Source organism: Capra hircus, chromosome 8, assembly GCF_001704415.2.
Source record: "Capra hircus breed San Clemente chromosome 8, ASM170441v1, whole genome shotgun sequence".
Classification (NCBI taxonomy): Eukaryota; Metazoa; Chordata; class Mammalia; order Artiodactyla; family Bovidae; genus Capra; species Capra hircus.
In genome coordinates, this window is record NC_030815.1 from 29,149,653 (window position 1) to 29,174,482 (window position 24,830).

General features: G+C 41.2%; 1 protein-coding gene across 1 annotated transcript in view; it reads left to right on the top strand.

Annotated features, from left to right (window-relative positions):
• Window positions 1,369–24,830, top strand: part of FREM1 (FRAS1 related extracellular matrix 1) — a 179,345-nt gene continuing 155,883 nt past the window's right edge. Inside the window, exon 1 of the mRNA XM_013965901.2 lies at window positions 1,369–1,450. The gene's annotated coding sequence lies outside the window, so the exon portion shown is untranslated. The remainder of the gene's footprint in view (window positions 1,451–24,830) is intronic.

The following is a 24,830-nucleotide window of genomic DNA, read 5'->3' on the forward strand; positions in this document are numbered from 1 at the left end:
GCTGAAGTATCCATAAAGCATGTTTTAACATGAAATTATTGTTTTTTTTTTCCTCTCTCTTTGTATTCTTTTTCATTTTTTTCTTTGCTTTATTCCTTCTTCACATAATTTTCTTCCCTGTCTTCTCCATTTTCTTCTCTCTCCCTCTCATTGCTTCCCAGAGAGAGGGTCTTACATGGTGACCTTGTTCAGGAAAACCAGTCTTGTCTGATTTGGATTTACAGTGCCTTGTTCTTTAGGCAAAAGTTTAGAATAACCAGACATGTCTCAATGTAAACATTTTCCCCAAAGCAAGATAACACTCCAACTTCTCTATTTATGGTCAATTTAAAAGTTAGCCCAGATAGTAATGCCACTATTTTATTTTTTTTCTGGTGGAGATGAAACACAGGAAAGCATTTTATCTTGCAGTTGTTAAGGAACAAAGCTTTCACCCACCCACTGAATCCCGCCAAGTTTAACTGAATGAATCTCTGTTGAGAGGACATTTCTTGACCTGTAATAGGGTGGAATCGGTGGGGTCATAAACTATATGCAAATGAGATGAGATTTACAGAATTTTTCTGGGTTTTTAAAAAAGAGCCAGACACATGAAAAGCCTTATAAACTGAAGAGCTAAGGTGGTACTTAAAAACAACCCCTAGAATCTCCTCTTTTCCTTTAAAGGCTGTGACTAAAGTTCAAAGAGGCCAGGTCCCCTCCCTCTCCCTCCTCCCTTCTGAATGCAGGACAGCTTGTCTGAATTTGAATAAAAACCTTTCAGGATGGGAATTTATTTCAGGAGAGGTTCAGGAAAAAAAAAATGAAGAGTTTGAAGGTTTAGGAAAAAAATGTTTGAAGAGTTTGAAGGTTTAGGAAAAAACTTGTGTGAGTATGAGTGTGAGTGGGTATGAGCATGTCTGTGTGTGTACCTACGCATATGTGTGTACCTACACATATGTGTGTTTGCACACACATGGGTATGAGGGTGTGTAAATGTGTGTGCTTGCTTTGAATGCATTTGTCTGTGTGTAGGTGTGGGTACGTGCACATATGTGGGTGCCTGTGTGTAGTGTGTTGGGTGATTGTGTGGATGGGGTGTGGGTGTGTGCCATGTGTGTGTCTGTGAGTGTGTGTGCCTCTGTGCTGCAGCGGGAGAGGCAGCTTGGGCTCAGCCAGTGGCGGAGCAGTTAGTAGAGAACTAATAGTGAGAAAGAGAGCTGGGGAGAGACTAGGAAGAGACGCCACCGACCTTTAACAAAAGCTCAGTTTTGTCCCTGCGGACCCAGCCGGCAGCAGGGACTGGAGAGCTGTGGCTCTCCGCCAGGGAGGTCGGGCTCCCTGCAAACAGTTGCAGGCATCCCTGATCATGCCCTTTTCCCTGGGAGTCCTGAGCTTGGCAATCGGGAAGTTTTCAAAGCTTCAGCAGCGACTGCAGCCTCGGAGAAGACCAGCAAAGACTGTGGAGTGTGTATGTGAACTTCAATTCTATATTTTCTTATGGGGTGGGTTAATGGATTTTTAGTACAAAGAGAGCTAAAACTCAGCTGACCTGAAAGACTGGAATTTCAGCTCTTCCCCTCCCTGGGCTGTTTTTCCTCCCCCTTCCTCTCAAAGCCCTTTAAATCAGAGATTACCGGGTCAGTGACTCTTATCCTGCCTGCCTGCGCCAAGGGTTTCTAGCTTTTGACTTGGCAAGGAAAACCACTACCTGTAAGTATCTGCTTTATGTATTTCCTCTCCTCTCGACTGTGAACGTTCTGCTAGAATGCTCCAGAGGTTATTTGTGTGGTAACATTAACTCCAAGTAATGATACAAGAAGTAGATCAAGTCTGCTTGCAAAAAGTTATCATATAAGCTCACAAGGTGGCAAATTGCAGTGTTAAAGAGCCCTACGTCTCCAATGGGAGGCTCTTTATTACATAAATCGAATTTATAACTCTCTTCTCAATCCATCCCCAATAGCATTCACCAGTGAAAAGACATTTTTACATTCTGAATTGTCCCCTTCCCCCGCCCCCCAAATCAGAATATTTCTTTTCAGCTAAAGAAAATGGCAAAGAGAAAAAATGCAAAAATTAACAAAACAGATATATATCCTCATGGTATAAAGGTACAAAAGTTTGGATGAGATGATTTTTGGATAGCTTTGCTTTAGTTTAGTTATATATATATATATATATTTAAAATATGGTTTCTTTTTTTATGGAGTTGAAAGCCAGTGTTGGAGAGGCAAAGGAATCATATTGTTCTGAAGTTTCTGACTGACTTTTAATCTCTCTCTTCTCTTTATGTGGATTTGGCCTAGAGACTTTTGTGCTATAGTACATTATTTCTTTTAGTTGTCATCTGGATCCCAGAAATAATTTTCCAGGCATTTAAGTTTTGTTTCTCTTTTCTCCAACGGTTGTGTGCAGTCTTGTTGTGTGGTATGAATTACAAAGCTTAAAAAGAGCATTTCCGGGGGCTGGTTGGAGTTTATGGCCTGGGAATCTTGCTGGAGATATTAACCTCTTCAGGACTATGTTACAGACCTGAGCAGGAGATCCAAATGCTTTACAGGTTTCTGCTCTGGAAAAGTGATGCCACCATATTCAGCACTGCTTAAAGCTTGAAGCTTAGCTTCTTAGTCCTCTGCTTTCCTTTGGTAAAATTGCTTTCAGAAATAACACTAGGAAAATGTTAACTACTTTCCCTCTTTCTCTTCATCAGAGATCCTCAAAACCCAGTGTCCCTAAGAATCACTTGGGGTAAGGCAGGCACCTAGGCCACACCCCCAGAGGAGTTTAGACTTGGTGGGACGGGGTTGGGGGACTAGGGGTGTGTGGGATGGGGGGGGCAGGAATTTCCCCAGGTGATCCTCATGCAGGCAAGATCACACTTGGATGAGCAGTGCTTTACATTGTCCTTGGCAAATTAAATTCTGGTCACGTCCTCAGTTAATGTTAAACCTCACACCTAAATGATAAGCATGAGTGTGAGCTGCTGTTGAACAGTTCCATGAAGCATGGTTTTGCACACTTGACTGCCAAACCAGAACTTTTAACCAGCTCTCCTGCCGTTACATTTCCCATGAGTAAGCAAAGCAGTCAGGGATAGGTGCCCCGATTCCTTGCGTTGGACTGTGTGGTCTGACCTGCTCTGCATGGCCAAACTATGTTTGTCTTGGAAACTTTAAGCCCAAGGGTATTCTTAGTTCTTTATCAACCTGCTGGGAATGTTCTGCTCTTGGGGACAGATTAGGCTGAGTGGGCTGAACTGAGTTGGATTATTTCTTGGGACCTGTTCAGTAGAAGTATAATTCCTAGAAATCTGTTTTGATTGGACAAACCCACCAGGATTGGGAGAAATAGGAAATGATTCCTCCATCATGTTGAGATCCTTATTAGACAGCATGTGAAAGGAAGATCTCCGCTTCCATCCCTGTCACCAGTGACAATGATTGACATAGTATATTTACAGTAAAAAGAAAATAGGATATGGTCATCAGTGCCCTTTTCTTTTTTTCCTCTCCTCATTCCAGATATTTGTAGGTGCCTGCTACATGCCAGGCTCTGGGCTGGTGCCAAGGATTCAGAAAATCAGTGTGTATAATATGGATAGACACTTGGTCTTCATGGTGTTTCATGTCTTAGGTGTTGCTAACCAATCTTATATGAGTCAACTATTCTTGCTAACCTTCACTTCTGCCATCAATAAAACAAAAGTGTTGAATAAAAAGCGCTTCTGATATCTTTCTAACTCTGATATTCTGACATTGATGGATATGCCTCAGTCTTCTAAACATAGGTATAGAGGGATGAGAGCTTTTCAGTGTTTGCTTTGACCACAGGCCCAAAGATTTGGCTTACTGCTTTTCTTAAAATTTTCAAAAATATCATTTAAGTTTTCTTTCACGAAGAATCAAGACTGCTGATCTAGTGAGTTATAGACAAATGCTACCTTTTCAGAGCACACAGTCATTCTCACAATGGAAGCCTGTAACTCTCTGGAAAGGCTGTTCCCTGGGCTGGGTTACATGGGCCAGCAGCCTCTTATCTTGTCTGAATCTGGTGTTGCTCTGCCTTTGGAGAGCTGGGTGGTCTGAACAGGACTTGCTGGCTTCCATACTTGCACAGCTTGCTCCCTGACCCTTTCATTCAACTGGTTTGATAGCTTTTGTGCTGCTAGGTGAGAGACTCAAACAGAGACCTTTGAGGGGCTGGAGAAAAAAAACAAAACAAGTCCCTAATAAAATCTTACATTTTTTGTATACTGTAGTTTCTTTTACTGCAGTGAATGGGGCAACATTTCAAAGGGTTCTAAAACTTGCCCATCAAGATAAGAATATCAAAATATAGGCGTGATCTGTGTGTTTTTCTGACAAATGTAGCCTCCAGCTGTCTGAAGATACTGCGTTTGGATGGGAAAGTGGTCACTGGAAGACAGAGTATAGAGATCTTGCAAAGTTAAGATGTTTTTGACAAAATGTTCTTGGCCTCTTGTTGGTAAGTTTAATGGGCAGGGCAAAATAGGCTTTGGTTTCACTTTAGTGCATCGTCAAAGGCTGCTAAGATTGTTTGTCATTCTTTGCTCTCAAATTTGTTCTTGAAACCTTCATATCTGACTTCCTTAGAGATAGAAGCAGATAATGCTCCAGGACTTGCTGAGCTCCAGGTCCTTCCATTGACATGGCCCACCTCCCTGGGATCCTGTCTCCGCATCCTATCAAGTGTTACCAGCTGCTCAGTATTTACAGATGCTCCTTGAATTCTTCTCTTACAATAAACCAGGACTTTATCTTATGAGGTTGCACTCAATACCACATTCTTTTCTTTCCAAGGTCTAAATTTCTTGTTAGCATAATTTTTTTTCCATTTTGTAAATTATAAGCCAGAATCATTGAGTGGTTATGATAATTTCAGAGGGGATCAGAATTCCCAGATGATTCATCCAAATGTTCAAATGTTGTTGAGTATTTCCTATCAAATCCTGTTTATTGCCTAGATTTGATTTTATTTGTTTCCGTAAAAGTGATTCTTCTTGAAAAAACAACGGAACATCCAAGAGCAATGCTTTAGTTCTGTTTTATATAAATCTTCTCTTTTGCTATCATGTGGTAGGATGAAATATTTTGTCAGTAGGCATCAGTGGCTGTTGTGAAACCAAAAAGTAGTGTTTGTAGAGAGCCCTTTTGAATATTAAATCAGAGTGGTATAGTAGAAAAAGAGAATGGCCTTTGAATAAATTTCAGTTGGGTTCCAATCCTAGGCAGTAATGTTCTTTGGTTTTATGATGTTGGCCAAGTTACTTACCAGTGTCCTTGGGAGTAAAATAAATGTGTTGATGCTTACCTTCCAGGTATTTAGAAGGGCTAAATGACATCTGGAAAGCACTCATCATGGTATATGACATACGATTGGTTCTCACTAAATATTTCTTCTTTAGAAGAGGACTAACAGGTATGAAGGCTGGAAAGCACTGAATGCATGACAAGCCACTCAGTTTATAGGTCAGAGGGGAAATGGGAAATCGAGCTTTCTTCCAGGCCTCAAAGACTGGGCAGGACAGATATCTGTCCACCACTTCCTCAGCCTTTACCTCTGGGCAGCAGCCTTGTTCTCCCTTGGTTCCTTCTTCCAGGTTAAGAAGAAGCATGAAACAAATTCATGAGCTCAGAGATCACCAAAGGGATTCACAGGGAGAGAACAAAGGCAATGTGAAAATCATTCTGTCCTTTCTTACCAGACCCTTCCGAGTTTGAGACTTGTACAGCCATTTCAGATACATATGTAAGGAGAGGAATCATTTTGTTTCTCTTGGGGTTTTGCTCTACTGTAGCAGGCAGCCGAACCTCAAGGGGGAGTATTTGTTTCACATTTTGAAACTCTCCAGTTGCCCTGTGGTCAGCCTATGAGCTGTCACCAAATGGAAAGCCACAGCCATTCAAATATGTGGGGAGAGTACTCTCTATCCCTCTCTGTCTTTCTTGCTCTTCTAACCAGTTTTTCTTTCAAGTCCAAAGTTTAAACTGGAATAAGTCAGTCTCTCAACTTATACCTATGGACCTCCTCTGTGCCAAGTCCAGTGACCAAAACTGGAGATAATTTGAGTGAGCAGAACAATCATGGTTGTTATCTTCAAAAAGCTTTCAGGCTAAGGTCAAGGGCAGACATGTTTTCAATGACTGCAAATAAACAGATGCCTGTAGGTGTGCATTGTGTGGTAAGGGTATTGCAGGATTCTACACAAGCAGTTAACCTAGTTTGGGAGGTTGATACCTGGAGGAGGGGTAGAATTTAGCCAAATGTAGTGGTAGGTAGGAGAGGGGAAAGGGCATTCTTAGCAGAGGGGACAGCATGAACAAACCATGGAAAGGCCTGGAGTGGGGAGTGCCACAAGTTTAGGAAAGAAATGAAAACCTGAGTGACTAGCTTGTCAGTGGCAAGGAGGAGGAGTTGTGTGAGGAGAAGCTGGAGAGATGGCAGGGGACAACTATACAGGGAAATCCAGTCTCGCAGTTAAAGGGACCCCAGAAAGTACCTAACCTACACTTGCTCCCTGAGAGAAAGAATCTTTCTGATGTCTGTACCTCAGCCCTTGCTGTTATTGGATGGCTTTGAAGGAAAGTTCTTTCTAAGAGGAACCCATCCTCCTGGTTCTGTGTATGGGAACCACAGAATAAAGTCATTCCTCTGGCAGGTATTTGAAGACAATTTATTTTCATAAATTATTGCTCAAGTAAATCTTTTCTGTCCCATACATATGCAGTTGATGTTTTGGAATGTAAATTTATATGTTTGTGTTTGTTGAAAGTGAGCTTGGTGGCTTCAGTTCATAATTCCAGCCTGCATTATCTAAGATATACATCTTGACTATGTCCTCGGTGATAACAGTTAACCTTTCTGGATATTTGCTGTCTGTGAATTGGATAAGCTAATCTCTTTATCTTTGTTTAGGAATTTGGAAAATTGTTGAACCAGAGGGTGCCAAAAGTGGCGCTATGGGCACCACCCAAGATGTTTCTCACAGCAGTGTCCAAGTGTAAATGAGGAGAACTCAGCAGTGTCAGTGTGAGCTGATCTTGATCTGACAAGAATGCTAAATGCACAGTTCAACTATAATCACTGATTTCATTCGTCGATACGTGTGTTGAGTGCATATCACACACAGCAGAGAGTTCTGTCCTCCTGCTTTGAAAAACATAGTCACACAATTGTGTAGAATGTGATACATGCCCCATGATGGGTTTAAGTAAAGTGTGACTTTTCTGCAATAGCAGGAAGAAAATCTTTCCAAATGGAATGATGAGGTCTTAGGACATCTTGAAGGAGGCAGTTCACAAGGCACTGTGGGAAGGATTTTAATAAGAATGGAAGCAAAGACATTCCAGGTAGGGCAGACATGAGGAAGGGCATACAGGTGAGAATGTCCAGCAAGACCCAGTGATGTGTAACTGAGGTTGCAGGAGGGGGAGGCCTGTGGTCTGAGGATACAGGAACCTAAAGGTGCTGGCCAGAGATCATGGAAGCAGCCATGTAGTGGGAAGCCAGGTGAGGTCAGACTTTAAAGAATAGTGTGTTTTCAATGATACTATATGACCAAGAGAGAACAAAGCAGGATGGAAAGAAAAGGAAGAGAAGATAAAGGAGAAAGAGCATTTGTCAGGTAGAAAGCAAAACGGGAAGTGTATGAGTCACAGGAATGGAAGTGTATTGAGTCACAGAAGCAATTATGCAGACAGTGTGGGTGGAGGGCATTGTTGGGCACTATGGACTGTTTAGAGATCGGAATGGACTGATCATCGGAAAGAACTGTTCAGAGAAAAGTTCAGTTTGCTGTCTCCATTTGGCAGTCACTGGCAGCCTTTGAGACAGCTATTTTGTGGGCTGGTAGTAATTTCCTTTTAGGAAATACAAGGCTGGTGAAGGAGTGGGTAGAGATACGTTTATTTGGCTGTGCCAGGTCTTAGTTATGGCATGTGGGACCTTCAGGCTTGGTTGAGGCACACAGGCTCTTTCAGTTGCAGCATGTGGACCCTAGTTCCTTGACCAGGGATTGAACCTCGGCCCCCTGCATTGGGAGTGCAGAGTCTTAGCCACTGGACCACCGTGGAAGTCCTGAGACAATGTTTCAAGGAGATAGTATTGTTGGTCATGATGAGGTATATAATGGGAAAGGGGCAAAGTAAATGCTTGGTGACTATTATAGCAATAGTCATAATAACAATAGTGGTAGTAAAAAACACATTTATTGAACACCCACTCTGTGCTCAGGTGTGCCCACTGTAATGACCTCATTTTATTATCTCCTTATAGACTCTTTCTCTAAGTACAGTCACATTCTGAGGTCCTGGGCATTAGGATTTCAGTATATGAATTTTGGGTGAATGAAATTCAGCCCATAACATCATACCGCCATATCCAGGTGTCCTCCTTGCAGTAGTTAGCTGATCTTCCAAATTCTTTAGATATTACTGCAGCCAAAGAAAATAGAATAAAACCTGTAGCCTCATAAACCCACATTTAAAATCAGTTTATAATGCACTCTGTATTTCGAGTTTGGCTTGAGGATGAGGTGACCGGGAAAATTCCTCATGCAGGACTACCTTTGCATTTTCAAAAATCCCAGATGGCAGCCATTTTGCCTTTTCTTATTTGGCCATAAAGCCCACATGGTACTGATCTGTTTGTGTTAGGAATGAGCAGTCTGCCCTGTGTACCATTTTGTATTACAGAGGCTATGTCACTTCAGTCATTGATTGTTGCTGAATCGCTTTATTGGGAACTACTGGTCTTTATTTACTTCTCATGAAGTGAAATTCCTTGGTCTGTGGCTTTATAAGTTGCTTTGATGCTAGGCCCTTATGGTGCATGTACATCACACGCTATGGGACACAGTGGTAGAGTGACTCTGGAGGTCCTCAAGTATCCCTTCCTGCACCAGTTTGCCTACATTAAGAATGCCAATTGATGGTAACTGTGAGCTGATGGAGACATGGGCAGAGACCATATGGCACTGCATAGCAGCCTAGCTGTCAAGGACAGCTCCATGCTTGCAGGTGCCACATCTAAATTGCTAGCTCTGTGGCCAGGGAATTCTGAAATGAGGACTTTAAAACCTAAAACTTGGGACTTCAGCTTTTCAAGATGAAGACTTTTCAGAATTTTTAAGACTTAGACTCAAGACTTTAACATAATAACATGGTAAGGAGCACATGTACCTTTGACGTGCATGCTCAGTCATGTCCAACCCCATCAGGCTCCTCTGTCCGTGGGATTCTCCAGGCAAGGATACTGGAGTGTGTTGCCATTTCCTCTTCCAGGGATCTTCCTGTCCCAGAGGTTGAACCTACATCTCCTGCATTGGCAGGCCAGTTCTTTACCACTGAGCCCGCAGGGAAGCACCTTTGACGTGAGGGTGGTTGAATTTCTCTATTCATTAAAAACAGCAACAGACTATCTTTACAGCAATCTTGTGAAATCAGTATAATGAATCTGCACTCTACAGATGATGAGAGCAAGGTTGAGAAAGTTTAAGTAACCTATTTATATCACAGACTGAGGTTCTTTCTAGACACTAGAGTATTCAAAAAGTGAACAGTTTAGTCAAAATGTTTATCCTTATTTCAAAGGCTTAATGGAGGTCTGACTACAAAGAGATGTGTGAACTGAAGAGTATGACACAAATGTCACGCAATTTTATCTGGCTTTCTCTTTATATAAAAAAGCGGATCTACTTAAAAAAAGGAATCGACTCCCTTTTCCCCTCAAAACGTAGATCTTTGTTTTTTTGTTATTGAGTAAAACAGGCCAAGTGGAAGGCTGGAGAAAGTGGGATGGGTTCCACTGGACAAGATCAAGAAGTTTCATGACCATGTGAAGGGGATGGGAGTTTGGGAAGAATGGATACATGTATATGTATGACTGAGTCCCTGTACTGTCCACTTGAAACTATCATAACATTGTTAATCGACTGTACTCCAACAAAATAAAAAGTTTAATTTAAAAAAAGCAAGAAAGAGTGTTCTTAGGGGTGAGGTAATGGCTCTTGTTTTATTGAAGAATTGACTTAAAAATAATTGGTATGTTAGGAACACAATGGGGAATTAGACTTTGGAGTGATGTGAGAGGTTTCTAGTTTACAGACCAGAATGTTTGAGTGTTTCTGCTTTGCTTCATATGATTAAGCAGGTAGCCTCCAATTCCTTCTAATCTAATCAGTAATGGCTTTGCCAGTGATGATTTGGGGAAGATCTATTACTTCTTGCCTAAACTCAAATGTTCTTTTCTATCACATCTTAAAATACCACACTATGAAAAAACAAACAAACAAAAAGCATGGAAAAATATTAGCCTTGTGAGCAATAAAATTTATTGCTACAATATCTGTATTTAACTTTGTCTTTAAAGATTCACAGCAAGAGATACATTAGAATGCAAAGAAAACTAGTGGTAGCACAAAATATTACTAGTTAAATTTTAATTTCTTTCATTTTTGACTTTGTTTGCTTTCTAACAATTTTGCTAATTCAGGAAGTCACTGCCTTGTGTCTGTACACCTTACACATATGACTGGCTTCCTAGTAATGACCCTCCCAGCCAGGCTGTCAGGAATGGTACCTTCCTTTCCTCTCTGGGATATCTTATCTCCCTCTCCTCTTCTCCATCCCTCCCCAGTCACCTCCAGACTGGGCCATGCTTTCCAGTTCTTCCTGTTGCTGGCTTTGGAGGTGGCTCCCCAGCCCTAGTCTTACTACTTCACTCTACTGAGGTGGTTTTCAGACAAATCAAAGAACCTAGCTTCAGTCTGGGCACAAAGGTTCCTTAGACCTCTTCTTATAGAAGAAGGAAAGAAAAAAGTGCAGTTGTCTCCAGCAGCAATTATCAATCCTGGTTGCTCATTAAAGAAGTTTTGAGTTCAGGTGCCTGGACCCCACCAAGATAAATTAAATCTTAAACTCTGGGAGAGGTGCTTGAATGATGGGGAAGGCAAGTCAGTGATGGGCCTCACTAGTTTAGGGGTGATGCCAGAGGCAGCTCTTTCACTTGGTGTTTTCCATTGTCAACACTAAGGCAGACCACCTTAATCCTTCACAAGGATTGCTGCTTCCTTCTGGGCCAGTGGAGTGGGGCTAAAACCAGGAGGGTGAAGTCTCCCCTGCAGCCAGTTCTTATCCTCAGGTCCTGAGAGACCTGGACTCAACCGCCACATTGCATACCTGTAGGGGACGCCATTCACTTTGGGGGAGCTGTGAAAACAGCACCTTTGGCACCCTTGGGGCACAGTTACAACACACACGTTGCCTTGGAATTTGGTACACTGAACTGAGTGAAACTAAGGGAAAGACTCCCAACACCTCTGCTCAACACTTTAAACATTAATTGGATTTCCCACAAAAATCTCTTCCACCATGATGAGTTTATGCAGTGCTGAGCATCATCACAGTTCGAATTGCACTTCCCAGTTAGTCTGGACACCCATGCCTATGATAAGTGTGTTCTTGTGTGTGCACGCATGCTAAGTCGCTTCAGTCGTCTCTGACTCTCTGTGACCCTATGGACTGTAGCCTGCCAGGCTCTTCTGTCCCTGGGATTCTCCAGGCAAGAATATTGGAGTGGGTTGCCATTTTACTTCTAGACAAATTATTTGAAAACCAACTTTAAAAAAATAGCTTGTTTGTGTCTTGGAGACTCTAAGGAAGTATTTTAGCCAAGGGTATTTTTGTGCTCTGTGTTTTTCTCCTTTAAAATACTTCTCTAACTTATTGGTGTTTGGTATTGTTTTATACTGCTGTTCTTATATTTTGCATTGCTTTATTCTCCACCACAGATTTGTTCAACAGTAAGTCATCTAATCAGACTTTCAGATACTTCATTTGCAGCCTGTGATGTTTATGGAGATTTCATTTTTGAACCAGTACTTGCAGCATTTTTAGTCTTGCTGGCTGAGCGCATCTTCTCGCTTTCCATAGCCCACCCCAAGTTCTGCCAAAGGAAGCAGATCAAGGTTTGCTTTTGTTCATGCAGTTAAGAATCTTAAAGCAATTAAGCTCAGTGGGCCACAGAGGTATCAGGGACTCCTGCATGTGCAGAACTAACACTGGCGCTGGGTTGTGTGTTCACATGTAGAGTCTCAGTGTGGGAGACTGTCTTAGGAACCAGAGAGACTTGATGGTATCTGAGTGGCCCTTGAAAAGCTGGGGACACACAGGTCCTCAAAAAGGACAGAGCTAGGCTGCCTGGAGAAAATCGCACTCATTTCTAGACTTCAGAAGAGGCGCAAGTGAGAAGTCGCTATGGTTTCTCTTGTTTCCTTTTGGCTGCTGATGGCTTTACACAGCTCTATGTAAAATTTCCTACCTCTGTCTGAATGTTAGTGGAGGGTCAGTTCAGTTCAGTTCAGTCACTCAGTCGTGTCTGACTCTTTGCGACACCATGAATCGCAGCACGCCAGGCCTCCCTGTCCATCACCAATTCCCGGAGTTCACTCAGACTCAACGTCCATCGAGTCAGTGATGCCATCCAGCCATCTCATCCTCAGTCGTCCCCTTCTCCTCCTGTCCCCAATCCTTCCCAGCATCAGAGTGTTTTCCAATGAGTCAACTCTTCGCATGAGGTGGCCAAAGTACTGGAGTTTCAGCTTTAGCATCATTCCTTCTGAACAAATCCCAGGGCTGATCGCCTTCAGAATGGACTGGTTGGATCTCCTTGCAGTCCAATGGACTCTCAAGAGTCTTCTCCAACACCACAGTTCAAAAGCATCAATTCTTTGGTGCTCAGCCTTCTTCACAGTCCAACTCTCACGTCCATACGTGACCACAGGAAAAACCATAGCCTTGACTATGACTATTGACTGGAGGGTCAGTTCAACCTAAATTATGGAGTATGTCCAAGGATGGCTCAACTAATAACTTTTAGAAAATTAATAAACTTTAGTTTTTGAGCAGATTTAGGTTTATAGGAAGATTGAGCAGAAAGTGCTGAGAGTTCTCACATTCCCTCCCTCCAGTTTCCCGTGATTAACATCTTGGTTTAGTCTGATATGTTTGCTACAACTGATGAGCCAGTAACGATTATCTAAAGCCCATAGTTTATATTAGGGTTCAGTATTAGTGTTGTCCCTTCTGTGTGTTTTGACAAATGTTTAGTGACATGCATCCACTATTACAGTGGTAACATTTTCAGTGTGTTTTAGAAAAAAAAACAAAACAAACAAAAAAAACTTTTCTTTGATTAGCCTGCGGTAGAAAGGGGAAGTGAGGAAACTGGCTTTGGTTGAGCCTTGTGTGTGTGTGTGTCCTGGTGACCTCAGTTGAGCCATGATATATTTATATATAATAGTACATTTAACTATTTAGCAACCCTGAAATGTATCAGTTATTGCATAGTTGAGGAAACAGAGCCCAAGGAAGAGTGAGAACCTTGTTCAGGGAAATGATGGAACCAGGAGAGGTATACCAGTCTGGTAGAGTTGATTCAGAGTCTGTGCTGACCACCATTATATTTCCTTTCACTTCAGCTCCAATCCTGCATCAGAGAATTAAGTCCTGTATCTTTCCTCTGTTTTTCAGTACTGATAATCAGAAAGTTGTTTACAAAGTTATTTGTAAAAAACCAAGTATTTGTTAAAAAAATAAAGTGAACTGTTAAGTATCACAATAGTTTACTGCATCTCAGTATGTAATACTCTGGTTTACTTACCACACTCTGCTTATGTTAATGAATAAAGCATGCCTGAGCAATTTCTTTCAACCTTTGGCTCTTAGACCTCTATTTCCTCACGTTGACCTTGGGTGCTAGAGCGAACAGCTTGAATCTGGGCTCTCCAGCTTGTCTGCTGGGGTTGAATTCCACCTCCATGGTTTATTAGCATTTGCCTTGAACAAAATCTGTTTTCTTAGAATCCTTGGAATAGGATCTATTCCATAACTTGTTGTGAAGATTAAATGGGTTAAAACAGTACCAGAGACAAAGTAAATACATAACACATGATGCTGCTGTTGGGGAAGATGATGACATGTACAATTCGGAGGAGAAGCTCCTTCCAGTTCTATGATTCTGTAAATAGGTATAGTCAGGTATAGTGAATGTGAGTGTTTTCCATTCTAAGTTATTCAATTAAAACAAGCTATTGTGAAAATTTGTATGATACAACCCTCTGACTAAAAGCAAAATGAAAATAAATTATGGCCATTTCCTAATGTTCAGGGAAATACCTCTGATAACTTAAGAAACTTTAATAGTCATTAAGAACAAAACTATAAATTGAGGCCCCAAGTCTTTTCCCTCTGTGATCAGTTTTCTCTACCTTTCTTTGAAGGCAGTTTTAGTAGAAAGTCTTTGTAAAGAAAGGTTGAATGTCTGGTTTCCAGAGTGCCCTGGAATTCGGATTTCTGATGCAGATTCATTAAGTGTGGATTTATCAAGTGTGACCAGAAACTTTGTAGATACCATGTGACCATCCTATATTTCAATCATGTTAATTCTGTGACTAATGCCTCTTGAATGATTTTTCAAAGAACCTGGATTTTTCAATTAAAAATGGTTTTCTATAAGTTTGCAAACTTTGGACTTAATGATTTCTTTCTGCAGGGATTCTTAGCGCCTTTAATAAGCTCATAATATACTGTAAATCTCTAAAAGGAGTTTTTGGCATTCTGTGCTTCATGTATATTTGGATATAGAGGACTTTTGTGGAAAACTTTTTAACATCTTCAACATGTACATTTAAGAAAAACACAGCCTGCAAACTCTGGCCTTTTTCAGTGAGATAGACACTGAAGTGTTGAAAAATTTAAGAAAGGAAATCGTCTAATGAGTTTGTGTGATAGTCAAAGATCCATATTTGCAATCCTGTTCTTGATGGTACAGCCCAAGGGGTCTTTCTCTCCATAGTTCTCTGAGTCTGTGCTTCCTTTGACTGAAGCTGAATCTGGCCTCTGTACCCCAACATCAAATTAAATCTCAGAGATAGACTTTTGGATGAAGTAGAAAAGAATAGCTTAATGCTTTGCCAGACAAAGGGGCCACAGTGGGCTAATGCCCTCAAAACTAAGTGTCCCAACGTGGAGTAGGCAGTGAGAAGTTTTATAGTAATGATTCAAAGAGTGTGACAGCTCAGGGCATCTCTCTCATTGGTTAGTAGTGAGGTAGTGGGAGTCAGCATCCTCAACCTTCTGGGTCCAACCGATCTTGGGTCTAAGTGCTTATGGGCAGTTTATGGTTAACTTCTCCCACTTGGTGAGAGTTTCAGTATCTGCAAAACAGCTCAAAGATATTGTCATGTATGTCCCCTGAAGGGGAAACAGGACGCTGCCCCAAAGCTGCACTATTATTTCTTAACTGTTCTTCCCTTGTCTCCGCATCCTCTCCCTTCCCTAATTAGCGACTATTTGAACCTGCCAGTGGAAACTCAGGGAAGGTCATGGTGGCTGAATGAAGCCTATTTCCTGTAATCAAGAAATGGGGGACAAAGAAAGATTTTAATATTCAGTGGCCTCACAAGGTCCTGCTCAGTTTCATGATCTACAGTCAGTTCAGTTCAGTCGCTCAGTCGTGTCCAACTCTTTGTGATCCCATGGACTGTGGCATGCCAGGCCTCTCTGTCCATCACCCAGTCCTGGAGCTTACTCATACTCATGTCCATTGAGTCCGTGATGTCGTCCAGCCATCTCATCCTCTGTCGTTTTCTTCTCCTCCTGCCTTCAGTCCTTCCCAGCATGAGGGTCTTTTCCAATGAGTCAGTTCTTCACATCAGGTGGCCAAAGTACTGGAGTTTCAGCCTTAACATCAGTCCTTCCAATGAATATTCAGGACTGATTTCCCTTAGGATTGACTGGTTTGATCTCCTTTCAGTCCAAAGAACTCTCAAGAGTCTTCTCCAACACCACAATTCAAAAGCATCAATTCTTTGGCACTCTGCTTTCTTTATAGTCCAGCTCTCACATCCATGCATGACTCCCGGAAAAACCATAGCCTTGACTAGATGGACCTTTGTTGGCAAAGTAATGTCTCTGCATGTTAATATGCAGGTTGGTCATAGCTCTTCTTCCAAGGAGCAAGTGTCTTCGAATTTCATGGCTGCAATCCCCATCTGCAGTGATTTTGGAGTCCCCCAAAATAAAGTCTGTCACTGTTTCCACTGTTTCCCCATCTATTTGGCATGAACTTAGTTTTCTGAATGTTGAGCTTTAAGCCAAGTTCTTCACTCTCCTCTTTCACTTTCATCAAGAGGCTTTTTAGTTCTTCTTTACTTTCTGCCATCAGTGTGGTGTCATCTGGATATTTGAGGTTATTGATATTTCTCCCGGCAATCTTGATTCCAGCTTGTGCTTCCTCCAGCCCAGCATTCTCATGATGTACTCTGCATATAAGTTAAATAAGCAGGGTGACAATATACAGTCTTGACATACTCTTTTTCCTATTTGAAACCAGTCTGTTGTTTCATGTGCAGTTCTAACTGAAAGGAATATTGCTGGACTAAGCACCTGTGATTTAAATGAGCTGCATGGGTTAGGAGACCTTGCATGGGTCTGGATGTCAGGAGACCTTAGGTTCCAATGCAGGCTCATTTCCAGATTATGGATAATCTTGGTGTTAAAGGATGATTAAAGGTGATAATTTAGGTGATACACACAAATTTAACACTTCATGGAGTGAATAGTCTCCTTTCAGAGAACTGCAAAATGGGCAAAAGTCGAGAAGCTTTTATAAGATAATGAATGAAAACAAAACAAATAGAAAACATCTGATTAGCTCGGGCTGGGTTGACAAAGTCAACCTTCTTTAGGGTAAGAGGGCCCAGAATTGGTATTTAGGGATTGGATGACTAGATACACTGTGTTTCCGGTCAAGCAGAACATTTACAGGGGCCTTAGGTTTGGTTGGCTGACATGGCATGCTGGGAGGGAGTGGCTCCATCTTGGGCCTTAACAGTTAATTCAACATTGGGGAAAGTCACTTAACTGCCATAGGGCTTCCTTTCTTCTGTAAAATAGATGGGCTTCTACATGAGAAAATCCAGTGTTCATGGACATAGAAAAAAAATAAGCCAAATCTCAAGTAAATAAAGGAATGCAAGTTTAAATAGTGACAAGCTTCAACATTTCACTTGGAAAGTGAGGAACAGTTAGAGGGGATGATATTGCATATCAGCAGAAGCAAGGCTGGTAAGGGGGTAGGTTAGTGCCATCTTTCCATATAGCATCATTATCAAGAACCTGGCTTGCTGCAGTCCATGGGGTTGCAAAGAGTCGGACACAACTGAGCGACTGAACTGAACTGAACTGAAGAACCTCAAAATAAGTTGTACATCCTTTGATCTTATAATCCCACTTCCAAAGAACCATCAAAAGGAAAGAACTAGAAAAACAAGCTAAATTAATTAAGGATTTTTCAACACAATTAACCTAGTAACTAGCTCAGCGTAACAATGAAATGACTATAGATGTCCATGCACACATGAAAAGTAAGATTACAAGGAATGTTTAATAATATGGAAAATGCTTAGAAAGGAATGTTATATTACCGAAAAAGAATTATACGCAACTCTTTATAGTGTGGTTTTAAGTTCATTTAAAAACTATGTACATATACATACTTAGGAAAACCTAAGGGCGTTTTCTTTGGGTGTTGGGAAAGTGTTGGGAAAGTTTCCTTTTCATTATGTTTTTATATTTTTATCCTTTAGTTAATGAGTGTGTACTTCTTTTATACACACAAAAGGAAGTTATTTTCAGAAAAAGCTAAATTGATAAATAAAATGAAGGATATAAACTGGTTGATTTCTGAGTGTTCTTGTAAACCACACATCTGTGATTTAGATTACATTTTAGAAAAAAAATTGGCAGAATGAAGGAAGCAAAACATTATAAACAAAATCAATACATATTTTATTGATTTAATAGAGTGGAATTTGGAAGTGGTCTGCTTGCCTTGAGGCCTTTAAACTGTGCTTGTAGTGTAAGGAGTTGGAACACTCAGATGTGGGTAGGCAGGATATCTGCGTTAATTAAATGCTCTTAAAGTAACAGCTACTTCCTTGAGAGAACATTGCCTCCAGTGAAACTTTAACTCCTGCAATAGCCAACTGTTGCTGTCTGGGACCATAAAGGAAATTGTTTAGCGTTTGCGTACTGTAGGAAAAAGACCCCAGGAATAGTGAAGCAATAGCGGAGTTTAAGATTTTGTTGTAATGCCAAGTGGTATAATATAGCAGTTGAGTGCACAGGTCCTGCAGTCAGTAAATACGGGTTTTAATTGCAAGGACACAGACTTGAGTCAAGCTCATGACCTTGGGTGAGTAACTTAACCTCTTTTACTTCATTTTCCAAATCTATAAAATCATTGCTTTCTAAAACCACTGTTGGAGTTAAGATAACGTATACAAAGTCCTTTGAACAATACCTAATCCATAGTAAGCACTTAATTAATATAAATATTGCTTTTTTATGTGATTATGAAGTCACGTCCTTAACTCATGGTTTATTTATCTATAAAATCAGCATGATAATAGTAACTATTTGTAGGTTTGTTGTGAGAAATAAATGAAAATAAACATATAAAGAGTATGTCTCAGTGCTACTATATATATACACACACACACAGAGTAAGCAAAAAGTACTAGTTGTTAAAAAATGAGAAGACATTCAACCTTCCATATCTGTACATTTAAGACATTCAACCTTCCATATCTGTACATTTCGTATGTATGAATTTAGCCAATGACTGAAAATATTTGAAAAAAAATTCCAGAAGTTCCCAAAAAGCAAGCTTTGAATTTGCTGTGCACTAGCAACTATTTACACAGCATTTACATTGTATTAAGGTATGATAAGTAATCTAAAGATGATTTAAAATATATGGGAGGACACTGCATGGGTTATATGCAAATGCTATGCTTTTACTGCCAAAATATTGACTTTCTCTGCCCACTGAACCTGAATAAATCCTCTGCCAACTGAGAACACAGCAGGCTAGTTCCTCAGGACTGTGCCTCTTTTCCTTGGGGAACTGAGAGACTTCATCTAGCCTGGGTCTCCTGGTCTTAGGGTAAATTAGACTTAGACTAATAGAGTGAAAGTGAAAGTCGCTCAGTCTTGTCCGACTCTTTGCGACCTCTTGGACTATACAGTCCATGGAATTCTCCAGTCCCAAATATCAGAGTGAGTAGCCTTTCCCTTCTCCAGGGGATCTTCCCAACCCAGGGATAATGTCTTGCCTTATTCTTCTTGCTTTGTTTCAAAACCATCATAGCTGAGGGCAGATAGCCAGGTAATTGTGTCCCTTTGTCTCTGGTTTATTGTTCTGCGGCCTTCTTTCTTAAATGCAAAAAGAAAGAAAACTACAAGGGGAGGTCTGTGGTAAAGGTAAGCACCAGGTGCAGGATGTAATTAGCATAGAATTAAAGAATAATGGAGAAGGAAATGGCAATCCACTCCAGTACTATTTCCTGGAAAATTCCATGGATAGGGGAGCCTGGTTAGGCTATAGTCCACGGGGTCGCAAAGAGTCGGACAAGACTGAGTGACTTCACTTTCACTTAAAGAATAATAGGTGCAGAATGTAGCTCCTGCGGAGTTAGGGGGCCAATAGATGGAGGATGTAGGTTACATGGGGTCAGATTTGTTGTTCAGTTGTTCAGTCATGTTTGACTCTGAGACCCCATGGACTGCAGCACGCCCAGTTTCCCTGTCCTTCGTCATCTCCCAGAATTTGTTCAAACTCACGTCCATCGAGTCAGTGATGCCGTCCAACCATCTCATCCTCTATCGTCCCCTCCTGCTGCCTTCAGTCTCAGCGCCAAGGTCTTTTCCAGTGAGTCAGCTCTTCGCATCAGGTGGCCAACGGATTGGAGCTTCAGCTTCAGGGTCCGCTGAGTTTTGAGAAAAGCAAACCTTGTTGTAGACTACAGATTAGGAACACTTACAGTAAAAATTAAGAGTGGTCAGTCCTGCTCACTGTTCTTTATCTTTCTTGTTCTCAGGAGAGAGAAGAAAGAAACACTCATTCCTCTTTTTTCCTTTTCAGTGCAACAGTGTCACTCGGGGCTTGATCATCCTCCTGCAGTTTGGTGTCGGGGGGAGTCGGGGTGGGACCTGGAACCAACCTCCACGGACACAGAGGGACAACTGTACTAAACATTGTTGAGAAAAAATGTTAGAAGTCGCAACCTATTTCTTTCTTCTCCTATTTCTTTCTGAGAGAATTCTCTCTGGAAAACCCATGAAGGGTAAGATCACTAAGGATCCTCTACCCTTGTGGGATCATCGAACAATTAAAACTCCATCAGAGATGATGAGCTTCTTGAAAGAGAAGAAACCAGCTTTGTATTTGTGTGTTCTCAGGACTGTTTTTTTGGGCTTCCCAGGTAGTGCTTTTGGTAAAGAATCCACCTGCCAATGCAGGAGACACAGGGACTCAGGTTTGATCCCTGGGTTCTGGAAGATCCCCTGGAAGAGGAAATGGCACCCCACTCCGGTATTCTTGCCTGGAAAATTCCATGGGCAGAAGAGCCTGGTGGGCTACAGTCCATGGGGTTGCAAAGAGTTGCACAAGGGCTGATTTTGTAGTGGCTCAAAAGGCTCTGATGGAGGAAATGGAATAAGATTGTGAGGATAGAGTACAGAGCATTTTCCCAGGTTGCCAGAGCCCTGATTCTCCCAGGCTCTGCTGCCTCTGGCTATGACCTCAGGCCAGCTTTAGATTGACTCCTAGTTGCTTATAATCAGGAGCAATTAGACTTCTTTATCTCTCTCAGGGAAGGAAGGTCAAAGCAGGTGGTGGATCTGAAGTCCTTGGTAAAGTTTGTCTAATTCTTAATTTTCTCAACTATAATGCAAAAGAAGAGAACTGCTTTCTCTAAGTTTAGACGGTCAAGTTTTTCCCTGGGGGCAGTTCTTCTGATTTCCAGTTCATTGTTCCTGGCTGAATCACATATGATTCAGAATCATTTCAATTGTTCTATGGATAATTATATTCCGCTATGAGTTTGTGTTTTAAACTTTTATCCTTGATTGGTATAAATTACTTTGAAAATTAATATGACTGAAATCATGGTTTCAGAAATTCTTTGTAAGTAATTCCATGTTGGCTTCTATGTTCCTTCTCACTGACGTCTTACTGATTTTAATGTAGAGTACAAGTCAGAAAATCTAAACTGGTCTTCTTAGCCTTCTAGTCAAAGATCTCAAAATCTCTCTATGTTTTAGTGAGTGGGAATGGATTGATCATAAATTGGCCATTTTTTACTCAAAATGCTACTTCTCTATTAGTTTCTTTTCTTTCTTAAACACTTTAGGGTACTTGTAGGATCTGAAGCTGTGAGTCATGAGGTAATGACTTCAAGTACAGGGAAGATAAAAGGTTCTGTTGTTTATAGCATTTTTAGTTGGTTGGTAATAACTATCCAGAGTGCTGAGAAGGATATCAGGCTTGTGGGAGCTCTGCAAATAGCACAGCAAGCCAGCAAATATGATGTTATAGCCACGCGTTCCGGGAAACAAACTCACTCAGAAGGACAATGCAGATAGCGAAGTGCAGTTTATTACACCGGCGGGCCCAAGGCAGAGTCTCCTCCTTGCCAAGGACCCCAACCAGCATTTGTGAAAATCTTTTATACCCCATGTGTACGTGTCTGAACCCACCACTCCAAATTCCTTGAGACTTACATAAACCAAGGAAAATACAATCCCAGTAACTCCATCATTCACGTGCTATGTGCTCATGTGCTCAAACAGTCAAACAATTAGCCAATAATCAATAAACCCGAGGTTACACTCCGATAGATACAGAAAAATTTATGGCCTGTCTGGAGGAAGGGGTGATTAGTGTATGTTTTCTCTTAGGCGAGGAGTAACCTAGATACGATCTTCAAGGTTCCCCTGTCTGGAGGGGGGTCTTATCCTTCTGTTGCTGTTTTCATAGGCACTAAACACAGAGTTCAGAGTTCATTGGAAAGGTGGCTGAGCATGATCAGCATGAACAGGCCTAAGATGGAGTCCAGGCCCTATGAATTCCTTCTTCAATGATAGATTATTGATGATGTTTCTGTGTTGGGCAGATATGGGGAAGGTGCTTATATTGTGCAGGTATCATCGTAAAATTATTCAGAAGAGCAATAGTAAATATGAATCTCTTCAAGGCACATCATTAACATTGCCCATCAGGAATTTCCATTCCAAAGAGAGCCTGAAAGGATAGCTGGGATCCATTTTTTTTTCCTTGCTATGCACAGATTATCTCAGATACATATGATGCCAACATATGATATCAGCATATTTATATCAACATGGAGCATACATTCTCCGCTGATTAAACTGAATGTGTAATTATGAAATAAACTGTTGTTCAGTTGCTAAATTGTGTCTGATTCTTTGTGACCCCATGGACTGTAGCATGCTAGGCTCCACTGTCCTCCAGTATCTCTCAGAGTTTGTTCAAATTCACATCCATTGAGTTGGTGACACTATCTAACCAGCTCATCCTCTATGCTCCTTCTCTTTTTGCCTGCAATATTTCCCAGCATCAGTCATTCCAATTCCTCTCTACCAAATTAAATGTTACTACATCATTTTCTTCTGTTCAGGAAATTTACCAAGAAAGTTTGGGTAGAGAAACCTTTCTGAAATTTTGTAAGGAAGAACTCAGAGCAGGGTGGTTTTTCCACCTTGCAAACATCTTTGCACGTTTTTGTTAGCTTGTACAGGTATCTTTAGAATACATGATTCCACACAAAGGAAAAAAGGCAAGAGTGGGAAATGGCTTGTAAGAGCATCATTGATTTACAAGGTAACATGAAGGCTGTGAAATACTGAGGAGCAGCTGAACTGTACAAGCAGGCAGACAGAATTTGTTTCTATTGCAGCATCAAATTAAGTCCCTCTGGTGAAAAGTCAGTTAGTTTATAAGAGTCCTTATGGAATCTGGCCACTTTTCTGCTTCCCGTAGCAGAAATGCTCCCAGTCATTCTGCTGACTCTGAGGTTGCCCACTTCAGTGATCAGAGCAAGCTGGGGACAGATGGGTTCTGAGGCTCTGACTCGGCCCTATGTTGGGGTCAAGAAATGGAGTTCTCAAGATGTGTTGTTAGGTTTCCCACTGGGCTGTTGTCCTGTAAATGTTGGCTGCCTCTGGACGTCGCAGTTTTGTACCAGAGATAAAACAATACTATCATTTTATTTGGTGGAGATAAAACAAATTATCATCTCGGAAATCTTGCTTGATTCAGAATCCTAATTTCCTTACTGTTGTTCTATGGGTTTTTTTTGTTGTTGTTGTTCTTGTTGTTATTTCCTTTTTTTTTTTTTTTTTGGCCCTTTTCTTCTCTGTTCATCCAAATCTTTCTCTCTTTCCCTTCCCCTGCCACCTTCTTCAAGTAAAAAATCAGAGCAATACTTTCCATATAATACCTACATACTTGGTTTTCTCAACACCAAGAGAAAAATATAAGAGCAAAATTGAAATATGAATAATACACAAATATAGCATACTGTTTCTGATCTGTATTGCACCTAATTTGGTAGCCCAGTTGACTGAAGGAGGCATTTTGTTTGATTTTTGAACTTGAAAATTATTACTCTTGCACTCTTCACTACCCACTAATGGTGTTACTTTAGGTTGTTTCTGAAATATTAGGATTCAGTGTTTTACTACTATCTCTGTCTTATGACTCTGAGGAAGAAAAAGAGAAAATCTGATTGTCAATGGAATATATTTTATTTGACATATACTGAACTTTATTCTGCTGCCTTCACCCAGGACCAAGTTCTGCCATTCTGTTTTTCTTGAGACAAGCTTTGCTCTCTCATTCCTTTGACGTATTTTGTAATAATAGTGTTACATTTATATGGGGCTTTGTAATGAAGAAAATATTTCCAAATGGACTATTTCATTTGGCCTCTCTGGGACACTGGAAGAGGCAAGATGGATGGCCCCATTTTTGAAAGAGGAAACAGATGTTCATAAAAACTAAGGTTAGGATCCAGATCTTCGGATTCATGTCTACCCTTCCTACATCACTGTGGCGCAAGGAGCCACAGAGATAGATTTACTTTTCTTTCTCCCTTTTCTCTTCCTGGTAGATGAACATTAGAATCTTGGTTTTTGACATTATTTTCTGATTAAGGATTTACTATGATATAGTTAGAGAATATGGAGAAGGCAATGGCACCCCACTCCAGCACTCTTGCCTGGAAAATCCCATGGATGGAGGAGCCTGGTGGGCTGCAGTCCATGGGGTCGCCAAGAGTCGGACACCACTGAGCGACTTCACTTTCACTTTTCACTTTCATGTATTGGGGAAGGAAATGGCAACCCACTCCAGTGTTCTTGCCTGGAGAATCCCAGGGATGGGGGAGCCTGGTGGGCTGCCACCTGTGGGCTGGCACAGAGTCGGACATGACTGAAGCAACTTAGCAGCAACAGTTAGAGAATGAGTTATTGCCCCATATGCTGTTAGGTAAGAAGTTATAATACTTAGCTGATTAGTGACTAAATGAAATTATTATAATAGAAAACCTTGAAGAATAAGGTGATTATTAACTGTAAAAGTTCAGTCACAAATGATGAAATAAACCCCAAAAAATAACTGGTAAAGAATCCACATGCAATTCAGGAGACCCTGGTTCAATTCCTGGGTCAGGAAGATCCATTAGAGAAGGGATAGGCTACCCACTCTAGTATTCTTGGGCTTCCCTGGTGGCTTAGCTGGTAGAAAATCTGCCTGCAGTGCAGGAGACCTGGGTTTGATCCCTGGATTGGGAAGATCTGCCAAGAAGGGAACAGCTTCCCACTCCAGTATTCTGGCCTGGAGAATTCCATGGACTATCCATGGGTTCGCAAACAGTTGGACATGACTGAGTGACTTTCACT